Below are 16,877 nucleotides of genomic sequence, written 5' to 3'. Positions count from 1 at the left end.
GCGAGAGAAGCAGGGAGATCAAAGACACGGTGCCGGCCTGTTCCCCGATGGCAGCGGTGAGAAGGGAAGGGAAGCAGACGATCCGCGAGCCGCACTCTAGGGAGAACAGTGGACCGCCCCCCCTTGGTACGCCACTGGAGCAGCAGCGTGTCTGGCCGGCTCATTCCATTCAAAGCCGCGGGTGGCGGCTCCTTGCAAGATCCGCGCCTGCGTCTGAAGCCTCTCTGATGTTGTGATGTCAGAGAGGCTTCCGATGCAGGAGTGAATAGTGCAAGGAGCCGCCAACCCGCGGCTTTGAACGGAACAAACCGGCCAGACCCGCTGCTGCTCCAAAAGGAAGGGAATGATCTAGTCCAGACCGCGGGCCGCAAAAAAAACTTGGAGAGCCACATGTGGCCTGCGGGCCGCGTGTTTGAGACCGCTGCTCTAGGGTATACATATTCAGGGCTTCCAGTCTCTCCTCATACATGTGAAAGTAAATTCGTATGTAAGAAATCAATTATAGGCATCTTTAAAGAGAAAGCATTTTAGGCTACTTTTAAATTTCTGCAAGTTTTGTTCAGCTCTGAGGTATAGAGGGAGAGAGTTCCAAATTAATAGGGCAGTGACTGAGAAAATGAGATTACGACGAGTACCAATTATTTTTAATGATGGGACATTAAGGGAATGTTGAGAGGCTGATCTTAAAGTTCTGGTCCATGTTGTTTACCCAACAAGGAGCTAGATTCACGAACCTGCCCGATTGGGACCAATCCGTGTCCGATCTGGATAGGTCCGATGGATTCTCCAAACTCCAATATGTAGATGGGGCAATCATAGGAATGCCCCCCATCTGCCTGCTCGTATCGCTCTATAGCGATCCCAGCACATGCGCAGACCATATGTAGATGGTCTGTGCATGCGCTGGACCTCCGGGCCTGGCAGAGATTTTTTTTTTCTTTTTTAAACTTTTTTGGAGCCTGTGGTTTTAACCCGCTTAAGCCCGCGGGTTAAAACCACAGACTTGCACTGTGGGGAAGGGTGGGAGAGTCGGAGCTGCAGGAGGCGTTTGGGGCTTTCAGGAGATCAGCCTCTTCTAGTCCAAAGCTGTGTCTCTGCGCCAGACAATTATCAGCAGGAGAAAGGGGAACGAAAAGAGTTACTTAATTCTGCAAAAGCATGTTAGCGATCCATAGAAAAGTGTGCCAAGCCCAAGAACCATTTTAATGGCCAGGAAGAAAGCGCCGTATACGAGAAGCAGCTGACAGGGCAGATAGCAGAGCGGCAGAAGGCAGGGCAGTCGGAAAGGGCTTGAGAGACTGGTCCTCAGCAGACAATGGGCTGGTGATTCCACTTCCAAGTCTACTTTGGCTAGACTTCTCTTTAAGGGGCAGTTATTTGGCAACGATCTCATGAATTCTGTGGTGGACCATCACCCTAAGACCCTGCCTGTCAGCAGACCCAGGTCTTCTAGAGGTTCTGGTCACTCTAATTTTCATGGTTCCAGGTGATCCTGACCATATGCGAGTGCTATGTCAGAGATTTTTCCAGGGCTTCCAGCCCAGGTATGCCTGCCACAGGTGGTCCCAGCCTTCCTCCTCCTGTCCTGTACCCTCTGCCAAACAGGTGCAATGATGCCAGGCAGAGGGATGCCCCTCTTCAGATAGGAAGAGGACTCTCAGCATTCCTGTCCACCTGGGTTTGCATTTTGTCTGACCAGTGGGTCTTGGACATTATTTGGTTAGGCTACAAGCTGCAATTAGATCAAATTAGTAAATATATTTGTGAGGCATTTTCTTGGAAACCTGAGCTTTATTTTATATCATATCTTTTTGGGTGAAGATTAGTAATACATGAAATGTGTGGTGAATTTTTAAATTAATGGGAAGACAAGTGCCAATGATCTCAGTGGGAATTTGCCTTTACATTTTTGCCATTCTTCGTGCAAGCATTTTCTTTTTGCACAGCTTTTTTTGCTGGATATTGGGCTATAACATTTTCTTCTTTAGGGTTTTGAAAATAAATTCTAATGCTAAGACTTGTGTATACACGTGTTTAAGTTGATTTTTTATTTCTATTACAGCTTTAAACTGGAGTTTAAGGGACCCTTTTACTAAAGCTGCAACAAAAGTGGCTCTTACTACTTACTATTTATCATTTCTATAGTGGTTAAAGGCATACACAGCGCTGTACATTTAATATTGTCCCTGTTCTGAAGAGCTTACATTGTAATTTGGACTGACAGACAGAACATTTCATGGTTGGGGAGTTTCTGGAAGAAGGAATAATACAATGGGTATTACTGTGGGTCTTTCCCACATACCAAGGCCATTTGGGCTGTGGCCAGAAATAGGCTAATTCCCTTATTTCCAGAATTAATGGCTATGTGCTAATTGCAGAATTAATGTCCAGCCATTAAAAATATTATCATGTGAGCCCTTACCACCACCCCATTCCTCTGACGTTAGAAGGAAGGCTTCCAGCTCAGCCACGGGACATGCCTAGGAGCTTCTGCCCACGGCTTTGTGCAGAGAAACAACTGTAGTTGGAAGGAGAAGGGAGCGGCCCAGAAGAAGGTAAACACCTGGCAGATGGAGGCATATATTTGGGGCACAGAATGGAGGGAGGGAGGAAGAGAGGGAGAGGGGTGCGTTGGGACTCTGGAGGGAGGGAGCACAAACTTCGGACAAAGGATGGAAGGAAAGAGGGAGGGGGCATGAACTTGGGACATAGAATGGAGGGAGGGGAGCATGAGCCATAGGATGGAAGAATGGAGGGAATGAAAGAGATGCTGAGGTGGGGGAGGGAATAGAAAGGGAGAATTGGGTGTCTGAGTTAGAGGGAAAGAGAGATGGTGCACATGGGGAGATGAAGAAAGAGGAGAATTATTGGACATTGTAGTGGGAGAAGAATGAGGTACAGATGAATTGGGAAGAGAGGTGAGAGGGAGTAATATTGGATGTGGTGGTGGAGAGGGAACAGTGGGATGGATGGAAAAGGATACAAGAGGGACCTCAAGGAGGTGGAGATAGTGTGAAGAATGCTAGGATCCAAGTTACATACAAATTCAATTTAAGAATGGTTTAAAAAAACAGAACTGCCTGTACGCTAAGCTTAAGTTCTTGGGATAAATCAAGCCATCAAGATACTCACAGTGAATATGCATGAGAGATTTGCATACAGTTGGAACATGAAAATTTATCTCGCACTTATTCACTGCATATACTAAAAACTTGACTTATTCGGTTTGTCTTGAGACCTGGGTTGAAAACCTGTGCTAAGGATAAATTGATAACATCAAATACAGACGTGGTATGATTTGACTGTGTGTGTGTTGTGTTTGTCACATTTCCCAAGTCCTGTTGTGTGTTGTCTTTCTCTAACGTGACCATTTATTTTTTTCATCAAAACTGGATATCTATTAATTTTCAGTCCCACCCCAAATTTCTTCCATTCCATTTTTCATGTACACATAATATCTTATGAATTCATAATGGTAACCATAAAATTAAAAAAACCCCACAAAACACACTGTATGCAGAGAAAATGTTAATTATCATTTATATTTGGGGGTTTTCATAGATGTCAAGACAGATGACTTTAAAATATAGACAGCAGATATAAATTCTCAAAACTGACACATTTTGATCACTAATTTGAAAATAAAATCATTTTTCCTGCCTTTTTTGTCTGGTTGCACTTCTATCCGACTGTGCCTTCCTTCCTTCCTTTCTTTTCCTTTGGCCCAACAATTGTCCCTTTCTATTCCCTCTCTCCTTTTTTGCTTTGGCCTGGACCTTCTCTCCGACATCAGAATTGACGTCAGGGGGAAGGCTTATGGGCCGGCGGTGTGCAATTGCTGCACATGCCTGGCCCTTTTGGAGTTGCGACAGATGTAGGGCCAGGGGGTAATTAAATAGAGCGGGTGGGCATGCGGGGGCAGTGAGGTGGGGGTGGTCAGTCCGCGTACCCCAACAGGTGGTCCACGTACCGCAGGTTGAGAAATCCTGTTTTAGTGTGACACTTGATACTTGTATGCATCTGAAGCACTGCCCCATGAGAAATCAGTTGAACTTTCACACAAACGTTAAAAAAAAAAAAAAGTGCAACCATAAAATGAGAACAAATGCAAAACATTTTTAAACAATTTGGATTGTATGTGTGGTTAATGAGAACAACTTGAGTCTTTGACACTTTAGGTTGATGCTTTTGAGTTCTTCCTAGGATTCATAGTTTATAGTTTATTAAAATTTGATTGAACGCTTATCATACCATTCAAAGTGTTGTACAATAAAATAGTTAAATATAGATAGGAGAACAAACAACAGATAATAGACAAAAATCTGATATGACAGACAAACTTGATTGGGAAAGGGAAGTGAAAACAAGAGGAAAAGAGGGAGAACTACAATTTGTGAAGAAAGAAAACATAAATGGATAAAAAACAATGGGATATGAAAAGGTAGGGATTAGTTGTGGGAGCATAAAAATAAAAAGATAGGATAAATCAATCATAGGCATCTTTAAAAAGAAAGCATTTTAAACTACACTTGAATTTATCCAAGTTTTGTTCTGTTCTAATATATAATGGTAGGGAGTTCCAGAATGAAAGAGTGGTGACCGAAAGATGGAAACACAATGGGTGCCCATTATTTTTAATGAGGGGACATTGAGAGTATGTTGAGAAGCGGACCTTAAGGTTCGGGGGGGGGGGGGGGATCGTATGGTATTAGAAGTCTATGTATGAAAGCAGGGGCATTAGTCTTTTGAGTTTTGAAAGTTAGAAGAGCAATTTTATATGCAATCCAGTGCAGAATGGGTAACCAGTGTTCATTCTCTAGCAAAGGAGTGACATGATCAAATCTTTTTGAGTTTGTGATGATTTTAATGGTCGTATTTTGAAAGAGTTGGAGACGCCTAATATCTTTTTGACAGAGCCCTTTATATAATGAATTGCAATAATCGATTTTTGATATGAGAGAGTGAATTAAGATATTCAGAGAATTAGAGTCTAGGAGAAGAACTAAGGATCTTATCATCCTGAGCTTATAGAAGCAGTTTTAGACCAATGCACTAATTTGGGGGGTCGATATGTAAGTTTATTGTCGGACACCTAGAATTTTTGTTGTTAAAGTATATTCAAGTGGGGTATTATCAATGGATACCTGTGAAACTAGCTGTAAACCTTCTTTCCAGGGGAAAAGAACAGTGCTTGTTTTGTGATGCTTAAAGAAAGCATATTTGAATTTAGCCAGTCACAGATTTTGACTAATTTGAGGTTAATGGAAGCAATATCGTTTAAGGTACAAGGATCAATGACATGGAGAATTTGGATGTCATCGGTGTATGCATAAACTGAAAAAGCAATTGACTGACAAAGAGTTAATAGTGAGGCAAGATAGATATTGAAAAGGAGAGGGGATAATATTAAGCCTTGTGGAATGCCGAAGATAGTATAAAAAGGCTTAGAAACAGAGTTATTGAAATGTACAGTGGAAGTTCTTAGAGAAGTAAGATTTAAACCATTTGAGAACCTGGTTTGAGATTCCAATAGAGGCAAGTCTTAGAAGTAGAAGCTGATGGTCTATACTGTTAAAAGCTGCTGCGAGATCCAAGGAAATAAGAAGCACTGATTTATGTTGATCGAGATAGATGGTTGTAGTAAGTCCTAAAAGAGAATGTTCTGTTGAGTGATTCTTATGAAAGCCTGTTTGATTGGGATGTAGAATTTGGGTTTTATCCAGGAAGTTGGAAAACTGGTTGAAAATGATTTTTTCAGTTTGGCTAGAAATGGGAGGTTGGCGATAGGTCGATAATTTGCACAATCCATAGAGTTATTTTTTGGATTTTTGATAATAGGATAGATGATAGTGTTTCTATCCACTGGTAAACTGGCTGAAACAAGACTGTTGTGAATAATTTAGAGGATGTAGGGGCCAAAGATGGAGAAGTGGCATTTTAAAATGAATGACGGGAGAGGCTCTGCGCTGGATCCCTTGATGTTAATGGATTGAATAATACATTCGATGTCTTTCAAAGATGGTAAAAAGAAATTGGAACAAGTGTAGGTTAAAGAGTTGTTTTTTACTGCCGCTTTGCGGCAGCGAATCAAGATGGAGAACGAGAACAGCTAATGTAGAGGCGGGTCTAAAGGGCCGCCGCTTCATGGCGGTGAATCAGGAAGGAGAACAAGAACAACTGATGTGGAGGCGGGTCCAACGGGCTGCCGCTTCACGGCAGTGAATCAGGATGGAGAACGAGAACCTAATCTGAAAATGCCCTTTTAAAAAATGAAGGGCATATACTTGTTTTAGATCTTGTGAACCATGTCTTTCCTGGTTTATTCCACTTATGATACTGCTATACAATATTTAACAGGGTCCTGCATGGCTGACACAAATCTTGACAATAATTAACTAGCTATTATCTTTGTAAATATTACCCAAGTAGAGACAATTAATCTTCTGAGGCCAGTGTTGCATAATTAGTGCTTAGAGATGAATCTAAGGAGCAACAATAGCAGATGCACTAATTGAGTTCCTGTTCAACTTCAGCATAGATCCAGGCAGCCCAGCAGCCTTCCCAAGACACGGATGCTACTGTAAAGTTATTGAAATATGCCAGGGATTAAAATCCCTATAGGGTTTTTTTCCCCATGCCTTCCTTCTCTGTTCGTGTTTGTTTTTCATATTAATATGTTTTTCTCTCATCACCTGCAAGTGAATAAGTTCTTTTGTAAGAATGTAAGATGTTCTGTTTAAGTTGGATCAATGATCTATAAAGCCCAGCATTCTAACTCGGACAATGGCCAGTTCAGGCTAATAGAAGTACCTAGTAATTGCCTTAAATATGAGTGCAAAAATGTTCACCAAAGAAAAATAATGCAAAAGAAAGAATTATAGGAAAACTTTCACTAAACTAAAATAATTCTTTTTCTCCTTTGAAATGTTATTAGGAATTATGAAAACAGATAATATAAACAAACAGTAAACAACAACAATAAAGTCAAGATACACTGCATACATATGAAGAAGTATAAAAAGATGGTTATGATACATTCATTATATGATCATTTGCATTAGTAGAATTAACATTAGAAGTATCCTGATTGTAAGATTCTAATGGGGACCATAGTGTTTTCTTAAGCTTTATTGTGTTTAATCATTCAGATAGTGCAAAATCAAACTTTTGATGCTGCAACACAGACTGTCACCAGAATGAAAATTGAGAAGTTTAGAAATTTTCCAATTCTAAAGAATAAGTCGCTGTGCAATTATGAGAAGAATATAAAATAATCTTCTTTGAAATTCTAATAATCTAATAAACAAGATTTGAAAACTTGTATAGAGAAAGATCTCATATTCCAAGTGAAAAAATTGTTTAATTATGAATCAAACACCTTTCATAAATTTTAGTACATATTTACATCAAACAGCATATACATAAGAGTACCAACATCTCTATTGCAATTCCAGGATTTATTTGAAGGGTTTATACCCACTATGAAAAGCCTACAAGGAGTCCAGATGATCCTGTGCTATAGAAAAGAAAATACAGTGGTACCTTGGTTTACGAGCATAATTAGTTCCAGAAGCATGCTCTTAAACCAAACCAAAACACTTGTATATCAAAGCAACTTTTCCCATAAAAGTTAATGTAAACTTGAACAATTTATTCCACATCCCCAAAAACTTAATTACCATTAGGGACGCCTCCACCGTTGCCTCTGCCACAGACCTATCCACGCGGCTCCTCCAATTCTCCTCCTCTGCTGCTGTTCGCTTCCTCTCACTGCGGGTGGTGCTGGCTGTAAGTAAACCGCCGCCGCCACCACAGAGCCCGACTGGACACTGTTGGCTCTGCCGCTCCCGGACGCTGCCCCCCCCCCTCCCCCCGGATGCCACTACCCCTTCTGCTGGGACTCTCAGGTTCTGGCTCACTCCTTTCGGACGTACCCCGACTCCCATGCTCCACCCGAGGCCACTGGTGCTGCTATCGCCTCTTTCCCCCCACCTCCCCGACTGGCCCTGTCCTTACCCCTGCACCGCCGGTGATAGAAAGTGCCTGCCGCCAGTCTGCTACTGAGCCTTGAGCATCTGCGCAAGCTCAGGCCTTCTGGATCTCACCCTTTCAGAGATTCTCATGAGATCTCGAGTCTCATGAGAATCTTGGTGAGGATGAGATCCAGAAGGCCTTGAGCATCTGCGCAGATGCTCAAGGCTAAGCAGCAGACTGGCGGCAGGCCTTTTCTAACTCCCGTGGCACACAGGTAAGGACAGGGCCGGTTGTAGATGGAGAGGAGACGATCATGAAGGGAGGGAGCAGTGCCGGTGGCCTTGGGGGGAGCAATACTGTTGGTTCCCGAGGTCGGGTGGGGTGGGGTAGGGGCTCACAAATCGAGTCAATGCTCAATTTTCAAGTCAAAAGTTTGCTGAGTGTTTTGCTTGTCTTGCAAAACACTTGTAAACCGGGTTACTCGTAAACCGAGGTTTGACTGAAGAATGGATTGAAGAGTGGAGGCAGAAGGAAAGGTCTTTAAGTAATTGACTAATAATATGTATGTTAGTCTTCAGAGTTCATGGCCATTTTTTTTTCCCCGTAGTGATTGTAGGCTAGTAAGATGTTTGAACTCTGACGATATCAATATTTAATAAATGGCAGAAGCAATATGTTCAGCTGAGAGAAGAGCAGTAGACATTTTGTGAATAGTTGGAACATTAGCCTATAATTGAACTAAAAATTGTTGCATAAACAGTGTTTAATTTGAAGTCATTAAAAAATTTTTGATGATAAAAAAAAAAAGCTTTTATAGAATAGTAAATTGCTATTTTTTTTTTTTTGCGACAATGTCTTTAACTAACCAGACTCCTTTATGTTTTATTTGTTAGAATATGTAAATTATACCAAAGTGACACATATATAGAATCTTTTAATAGGATGTTCTAATAAAATATGAAATTCTGATAGGCATGATTAGGTTTAACATAGAAGGTGGCACTTATATCCAGTGACTTGTGCTCTTTCCTTAACAGTAGATACAGAACAACTGCAAAGTTTGCAATCATTAGTCTCCAAAGAATTTCATGCATTCATCAAATATACAATACAATGCACCTATCTCTCTCAATGTTGCCACAACCGCCTTAATTTCGGTATATCCCGACCAGTGGCATAGCTGGTCCATTTTGAGAGAAGCAGGCCTCCCGCTATGCAGCTGAGAGCGTGGAGATAACCTTGTTTAAACGGATCCCCTGAAGTAGCCTGCTTTCAGGCGAAATAGAAGATCTTTTCTATCGGGACGAAGATTCTACCTTCAGATGAGTGTTTAACTCTCTTATATATGCTACCATGCAGGTTTTACAGCCACGCTATTAAATCCTGTTTTGAATTTGTCTACAGCTGAAGCTAATTGCCATAAATATAGTTAGTTTGTGTGAAGACTTACCTTGGAAGCATCCAGAAAACCATCCACGCAGCAATGCTATCAACAAAAATGGACATGAAGAATACACTGAGTGAAAAACTATCATCATGAGGCTCCATCCACCTCTTGTCTCTTCAGTATTGGACTATCTTCTACATTTATCCACGCAACAGGTGTTATCCAGGGGCAACAGGCAGATAGTCTCAACCCCCCCCTCCCCTAGTTGGCTTCCTTACTTGTGTATAGAACTGACGACTTCGCGAGATGCCATCGGGCAGGAAGGCACTTGCGTGGTGCGGGCAGTCAGAAAGCTTTCAAAAGCTTAAAGTGACGCTACACTTTTCACTGTCTGTACTGGGGCTCTGTAGATGATGTCACCCACATGTGAGAATATCTACCTGCTGTCCCTGGATAACACCTGTTACAGTAAGTAACTTTGCTATACTGCAGTACCTTGCAGATTAGTGCGGTTAACAAAATAAAAGACCAAGTAAATTACAGCGAAGTACAAATCATCAGTTTTTCAAAAATTTAACAAATAAATAAGCTTTCAATAGTTTCCTAAAATGCAAGTAAGAATTTGAATTATCTAATAATCGGCAGCAGTGGACATCCCAACTAGCTGCTTGAAATGAAAGTAAACGGTGAAAATATCATTTAAATAAGCAGCCTTATACAAAAGGAAATGCAAATAAAGTTGCAATATGCATTGAGGATCTAGGTCAGGGGTGTCCAACCTGCGGCCCAGTGAAGTATTATGTGCGGCCCCGGTTGAGGGTGATGCAGTGTTTTCCTCTGCTGATCCCAGGTGTTTACCATCTTGCTGGTTCCTTCCTCTGTCTTGCTGCAGCGTTTGCGCGGCCCCAGAAACATTTTTTTTTTTGGTCAATGCGGCCCAGGGAAGCCAAAAGGTTGGACACCCCTGATCTAGGTCTTGTAAAAATAAAATGGTTGGCAAGGTAATTAACTGCCAAACATTATTATAACACAGACATCCAAACTTAAAGAATACTGTGGCTCACTAGGAAGCCAGTGTAACTTGAGATAATAAGATGCCACATGGTCTCACTTTTTAAGATTGAAAATTAAACAAATTGCCGTATTTTGTATTATGTGTAATCTGTGAAGATTATTTTGATAACCAGAAAGATGGATAATTTTGCAATAATCTAAAATACTTAAAATTAGCGACTGCACTAGTAAACTGAACAGAGTAACATCAGACTAAGATCTAATAGCTCGTATGCTACTTCCAAAATGACTCGCCAAGATATATCAAGCTCAATATATATCTCAAACTCCTCACCTCTAATGTATAATCCCTAGCTCCTCAGAAATACCACCTGGGCTCAAAAGCTTTCACAGCCCTAGGCTTTATGTACTACCTCTTCACTGGAGCCGCTATCAATTTTTACTCACAAACTTTATTTTTAAATTTTTATTTAACCACCCTTCTAGCATATTTCAAGGTACTTAATTTTTAATTGTGGTCTTCTTTTGAGGTAAATAGGAGCCAACATTCAGTGGTCATATATGTCGGTGTAAAGCTTGCTAAGGGATGATAAGCCTTGAAAAAAACCTGTGGGTGAAACATGCTAGCTCCTATTTCCCTGGAGGTCATCACAGCATCCTTGCGGGTATGGAAGCTTGATTCCCCACAAACCTCTGCTGCTCAGTGTTCTGCCATGAGCAGCTCTAAGCCTTGAACCACCTTGTTTTCTATCACACTCTGATATTTCAGTGATGCTAATGAAGCATTGGAGGCTCTGGAGGGTCCTTTGTGGGTTGCTAGGACCATGACAAAATTGTATTTGCTGGCCTCTGATTTCTAATAGCTGTATGTACAGCTTAAAGTGGATTTGCCTCTGCCTAGTGGATTTGGAGTGATTTTGAAAGATGTGTAAGTCCACAAGGTGGTTTTAGTCCTCAAAAGATGGTGCCTTGTTCTTGAGGCTGTAGGCTGCAGCGACTTCCTTTATTGCATGCGCTTGACATACTTTATTGTGTCAGGCTCCATCAGAGAAAGAGGATGCTCACTCACAGTTGCTAATTTGGGGATGGATTATATGACATGTTCAGGGTCATGAGCAAGGCTTCTGCTTATTCTATCTCCACCCATAGCATGTTCTATATTAGGTAATGGGCAGGAGATTTTGCTTCCAAAACTATGTTTTGCAGGCTACCTTTCAAATAACAAATGCTCCTTGGCAAAAGATTGGATTATCTTAAGGTCAGCTTGGCAGTTTGTTGCCCTAAATCTTTGCCAGACAGTAGCCCATGAGAAGAGAATATGCTAGAAGGTTTTTTTTTTTGGTCATTCCTCAGCGAGGTCCTGTGCTCGGAGATTGACAGGACTTTCAAGATTTCAGGCAAGCTCAACTCTCAGGCTCCTGCCCAGCAACAGCCTCCCTATGTAGGAGGCAGATTGTTGGTTCACAGGGAGGCCTGGGTGAAGATTGGCTCAGATCCCTGGGTGCTGAACATTCTTTGTCCTCTACTTGACTTATTTGTAGACTCTCCAGCCCGACTGCTAGAGAAAGCAGCCAAGATCTGAGCAACAGTGAAGCAGCTAATGGATATGCAAGCCTTAGAATGCGTACCGACTGAGGGATTGGGCATGGGCAGACACTCTATATATTTTATCATGGCCAAGAAAGACTCAGATGACTAGAGGCAAATTCTAGATATGAACTTGGTCAATGCAGCACTGATGGAGTCCGGATGTTTGATTCGGTTGCACCGGGGGGAATTTTTAATCTCCCTGGATTAGACATATGCTTACTTGCATATTCCCATATTTCCAGCTCACAGGAAGGTACTAAGATTCCATATGCTGGAGATACATCTCTAATTCTCAGCACTTCCATTTGGTCTGGCAACAGCACCTCATAGCTTGACCAGGTGATAGTAGTTGCAGCAGCGCACCTACGCAAGGCAAGGATCCAGCTGCATCCATCAGGGATGAATGGCTGATCAGAGTTTTGTTCAAAGCTGATGGCAAGAAAGCAGTAGTGTCAATTGCCTAACTGCTACAGAACCTGGGTGGGAATTATCAATGCAGATGAGCCACCTGAAGCTGACACAATCCCTAGGGTACTTGGGGATCCGTTTCAACATGGCAGAAGGCCATTCTTTTCTTCCAGAGCCAAGCAAACTGAAGCTAAGACGCCAGATCTTGGCAAACTCCTATGACTTGGCACTATCGATATGTGCTGGCATCCATAGTGTCGACTGTAGAGATTCTTCTATGGATGGACCTTATCTATGTCCTCTGTAGGACGCGCTATTGTCCCGCTGGTCTCCGCAGACAAATTTCTTCAGATGCTTCTGACCTGGATGGTGGAGGTGTGTCACAGTTTGATTTGGTGGCTCTAGCTGGAGTCTGTATCTGAAGGCTTGCCTTTCCGCATATTCTCTTGGGTGATGCTGACGATAGATGCCAGTCTTTAATGCTGAAGGGGTCACTTTAAGGTTCATCCCATTCAGGGCAGATGCCCTCTCAGAGGAAATAATCTATCAACAGACTGGAGATGAGGACCATTTGTCTAGCACTGCAGTTAATGGCAAAGTGGTCAGAGTTTTCTCAGACAATGCCACAGTTGTGGCATACTTCAGCAGCCAGGTATGCACCAAGAATGCTCTGTTGAGACTGCAGGCCCAGTTGTTGTTTCTCTGTGCAGAAGTCCACATAACAGGCTTTATCAGTACAAGTGACAGGAATGGACGATGTGCAGGATGACTATCCCAGCCAGCAGTCCCAAGACTTGATGGTGTAGTCTTTGCCCCAGAAGGCCTTCAACTGTATTGTGAGGTGCTGTGGGCATCCAATGTTTGATTTGTTTGCATCAGTAGCCCACAAGAAAGTCTCTTGGTTATTCAGCCGAAGTTCGAACCAAGAAGCACCGGCATGGGTGCTCTAGTACAACCTTGGACAGAGAAAGGACTCTTGTATGGGTTTTCCCTGTTGCCCATGTTAGGCCAGGTCATTTGAAGAATAGCCTTTTGTACTAGAAGAGATTAGGTTCTTACCTTAATAATCTTTTTTCTAGTAGAAAGGCATACGAGTCTTGAAGGCCCGCCCTATCAGATTGCTTATTGGCTCAGACAGGTAGGTAGTTCCAGATGTTGGATTTTCTCCTGTCCCAACAGGTCTGAAGAGTGATGAGCTAACTCTCTCTATTGCAAAGGACAAATGTAAGCCTGTGAGAATTACATAACTGTTAGTGCTAGTTGTTCTCAGGTAAGTGGCTTGTTCAGTTCTACTTTGTTTAAGAGTATGGGAGAGTGTGGCACAGTGGGGTTGTGGGTTCAAACCCATGCTGCTCCTTGTGACCCTGGGCAAGTCACTTAAGTACCCCAGGTACATTAGATAGATTGTGAGCCCACCGGGACAGACAGGGAAATATTCTCAAGTGCCTGAATAAATTCATGTAAACAGTATAGAAAATTGAATGAATGAATAAATAAATGTGTCTTTTGGCACACATCTTTTTTAAAAAAATATTTTAATTGTTGCAGAGCAGAACAAAATGAGCTTGGTTGGTAAGTTCCCCGTATCCCGCCTCTTTATTTCTTCTCTTATAGTAATTGTCAACTGCTTTGGTACGAACTGAGGGGCTACAGCACAGCACCGTGATGCAAGAGACAGAGCTGAGAGAGAAAAAAATGTAGATGATGCCTTCATCACAGCTCGTGACTAGAGGTGAATTAACCCACTGGTTCAAGACTCATATGCGTTTCTACTAGAAAGAAGATTATCGAGATAAGAACTTAATCTTCCCTTGTTTAAAAATGAAAACAGGATTTATCTATGGAATTGGCATAGTGCTCCTTTAGAAAAGACCTAGAATAGATTAAGCCAACCTATGCTTCTCAGTCAGATTAAAGCTGGAAATACTACAGAGCCATTGTTCATTGAATTTGTAAAAAACCCTACCTATTACTCAATAATACTACCTACTCATGGACTAAGAGTGTGCTTGTGCCAGATTTTGTAGGAAGCCATGTTTTATAGTTTATTGCAGTGTTGTTTGGGATTGAGGGGAGGGGTTATACATCAGAAGTGAAACCCTTAGTGGTTGCCCAAGAATTCCTGTGAACTAGGTCCAGTAGTGATCTTTTCTGGTTGGGCTGTTAGTCCAAAATTGTAGGAGACCACTACAGGTTAAAAAAGTTGCACTTATAGATGCCTACTCCCTGCTACCCACTCATTTTCATACTTTATTGTGTCATGTAAATATTTGATGTATTAATAACGTATTTGGGGAGGATTAGGTTTACAATAGCCAGCTAAAGTTAGAATTAGTGATAGACAGATTTTGGCAAAGCCTGATTAATAAGATTTAATGATTCCTCTGAGTCTCTCTCTCCTTTTTGCTGGTGGCATACAAATATCTCATTGTCCTTTTTTTTTTGTCTCAAGTGTCTTAGTACCAGTTGTCTTACAGTGGTCTGCACTGCAAGTAGATGGATCATATGCCTTCTATAACAGCTGCTGTTAGCAAACTATAAAGAAAGGCCTTCTGAAGCAGTAATACTGCATGGTCTTTGATCAAAGCTTTATAAATGATGCAATTGGAAGAATGTCAGAGGAAAAAAGACTTTCTTGTATTTTGTTGTCCTTTGTACTAGGGAAACAATAGTTTATTTAGCTATATGTTTTTCTCAAAATCCAGTTTGTAGTGATTGATAGAAAACACTTTTGCACCCTTATTTTCCTAGTAGGCAGCTGAACAAGGAACTCATTGCAGGAGAAACTGTAAGCATTCACTAATTTGCAAAGGCTTTTCAGAAACTTGCTTCTCTTAGAAGCAATGATCAGGATCAGAAAACTCACTGAGACTCTGATGAATGAATCTGACACACTCCTATCGATGAGCACAAGGATTAAGGTTAATTATTTATTGATTATAGTTTAATAATGTCTGTATTGAAACCATAGTACAAAAAAGGTGTAACTCACAGTTACATTTATTTAAAACAAAGGTCATAACATATAAAGTCCCAAGAAATGGAATCCTAGGAAAGTCCCAACCAGGATCTGAGTTTTGGCAACTGGAGTTACCTTCTTCAGGGGACAGTGTGTAAGCAATATGGATGTGATCAGCAAAAGTTGTCACTAGATGCCTATACACCCCGGCAACTTTGCTGATCGCATCCTCATTGCTAACATACTGTCCCCTGAGGAAGGCATCTCAGTTGCCGAAAACCGGATCCTGGTTAGAACTTTATATATTATGATCTTTGTTTTAAATAAATGTAACTGTGGGTTGGTTTTGACATCTCTCTAGCCTCTTTTTTTTGTACTGTTCTGTTTTCAAGGTCAGCTCCCTTCTCCTGTATTGAAACCATCCCAGGAAACGCAAACTCTGTATTGTAACACCTTTACAGAAGCTCATGTATTGTAACACCTTTACAGAAGCTCTCATAAACCGCTCTGAATTGACTCCCCCAGTCATTAGCAGCGGTATAGAAGCTTTCAATAAACAATCTTTGCTGAAGCTTAATTGTGTGTTATACACAGTCATGACCATGAGAGAATTCTAGATACCGTAATTTTTCATTGTCCTTTCTACCATCTTCATTGGCTCACTTTCGAAACTAGTTATTTTTAAATTTGGCTGCATTTGTTATAAAGCAGTCTTCGGACTACTACCATCAAATTTATCCACCCAACTGATATTATTCTCATCAAATAAGAACACAAGAAACTCGGGTATGTTTATGTACCCCACTCTGAAAGCCTGTCGTTTTAAAAGTTTCTTAGATATAACTCTGGCTTTTCAAGTGGGGAAAATGAACTCTTGGCTATGTCCTCTAATTGCCCAATCCCAATCTTACCTTGAGTTCAGAAAATCGATAAAAACCTATTTGTTTGGTAAATTTATGTGATGATGTCACATTGTATTACATTGTACTGCATCATATTGTATTTCACTGTATTGTATTCCACTGAATTCTACTCTATTTTGTGTCTTCGCTGATATGTCTCAGTTCTCTTGCTGTGAACTGCTGTATTGTATTCCACTGAATTCTACTGTATTTTGTGTCTTCGCTGATATGTCTCAGTTCTCTTGCTGTGAACTGCTGTATTGTATTCCACTGAATTCTACTCTATTTTGTGTCTTCGCTGATATGTCTCAGTTCTCTTGCTGTGAACTGCTGTATTGTATTCCACTGAATTCTACTCTATTTTGTGTCTTCGCTGATATGTCTCAGTTCTCTTGCTGTGAACTGCTGTATTGTATTCCACTGAATTCTACTCTATTTTGTGTCTTCGCTGATATGTCTCAGTTCTCTTGCTGTGAACTGCTGTATTGTATTCCACTGAATTCTACTCTATTTTGTGTCTTCGCTGATATGTCTCAGTTCTCTTGCTGTGAACTGCTGTATTGTATTCCACTGAATTCTATTTTGTGTCTTCGCTGATATGTCTCAGTTCTCTTGCTGTGAACTGCTGTATTGTATTCCACTG

General features: G+C 41.3%; 1 protein-coding gene across 3 annotated transcripts in view; it reads left to right on the top strand.

The window, feature by feature from the left end:
• Positions 1 to 16,877, top strand: part of PACS2 (phosphofurin acidic cluster sorting protein 2) — a 474,262-nt gene that overhangs the window by 128,106 nt on the left and 329,279 nt on the right. The window lies entirely within an intron of this gene.

This window comes from Geotrypetes seraphini, chromosome 7, assembly GCF_902459505.1.
Source record: "Geotrypetes seraphini chromosome 7, aGeoSer1.1, whole genome shotgun sequence".
NCBI lineage: Eukaryota > Metazoa > Chordata > Amphibia > Gymnophiona > Dermophiidae > Geotrypetes > Geotrypetes seraphini.
Note: the sequence above shows the minus strand (reverse complement) of the source record. Positions and strands in the feature narration are given on the sequence as shown.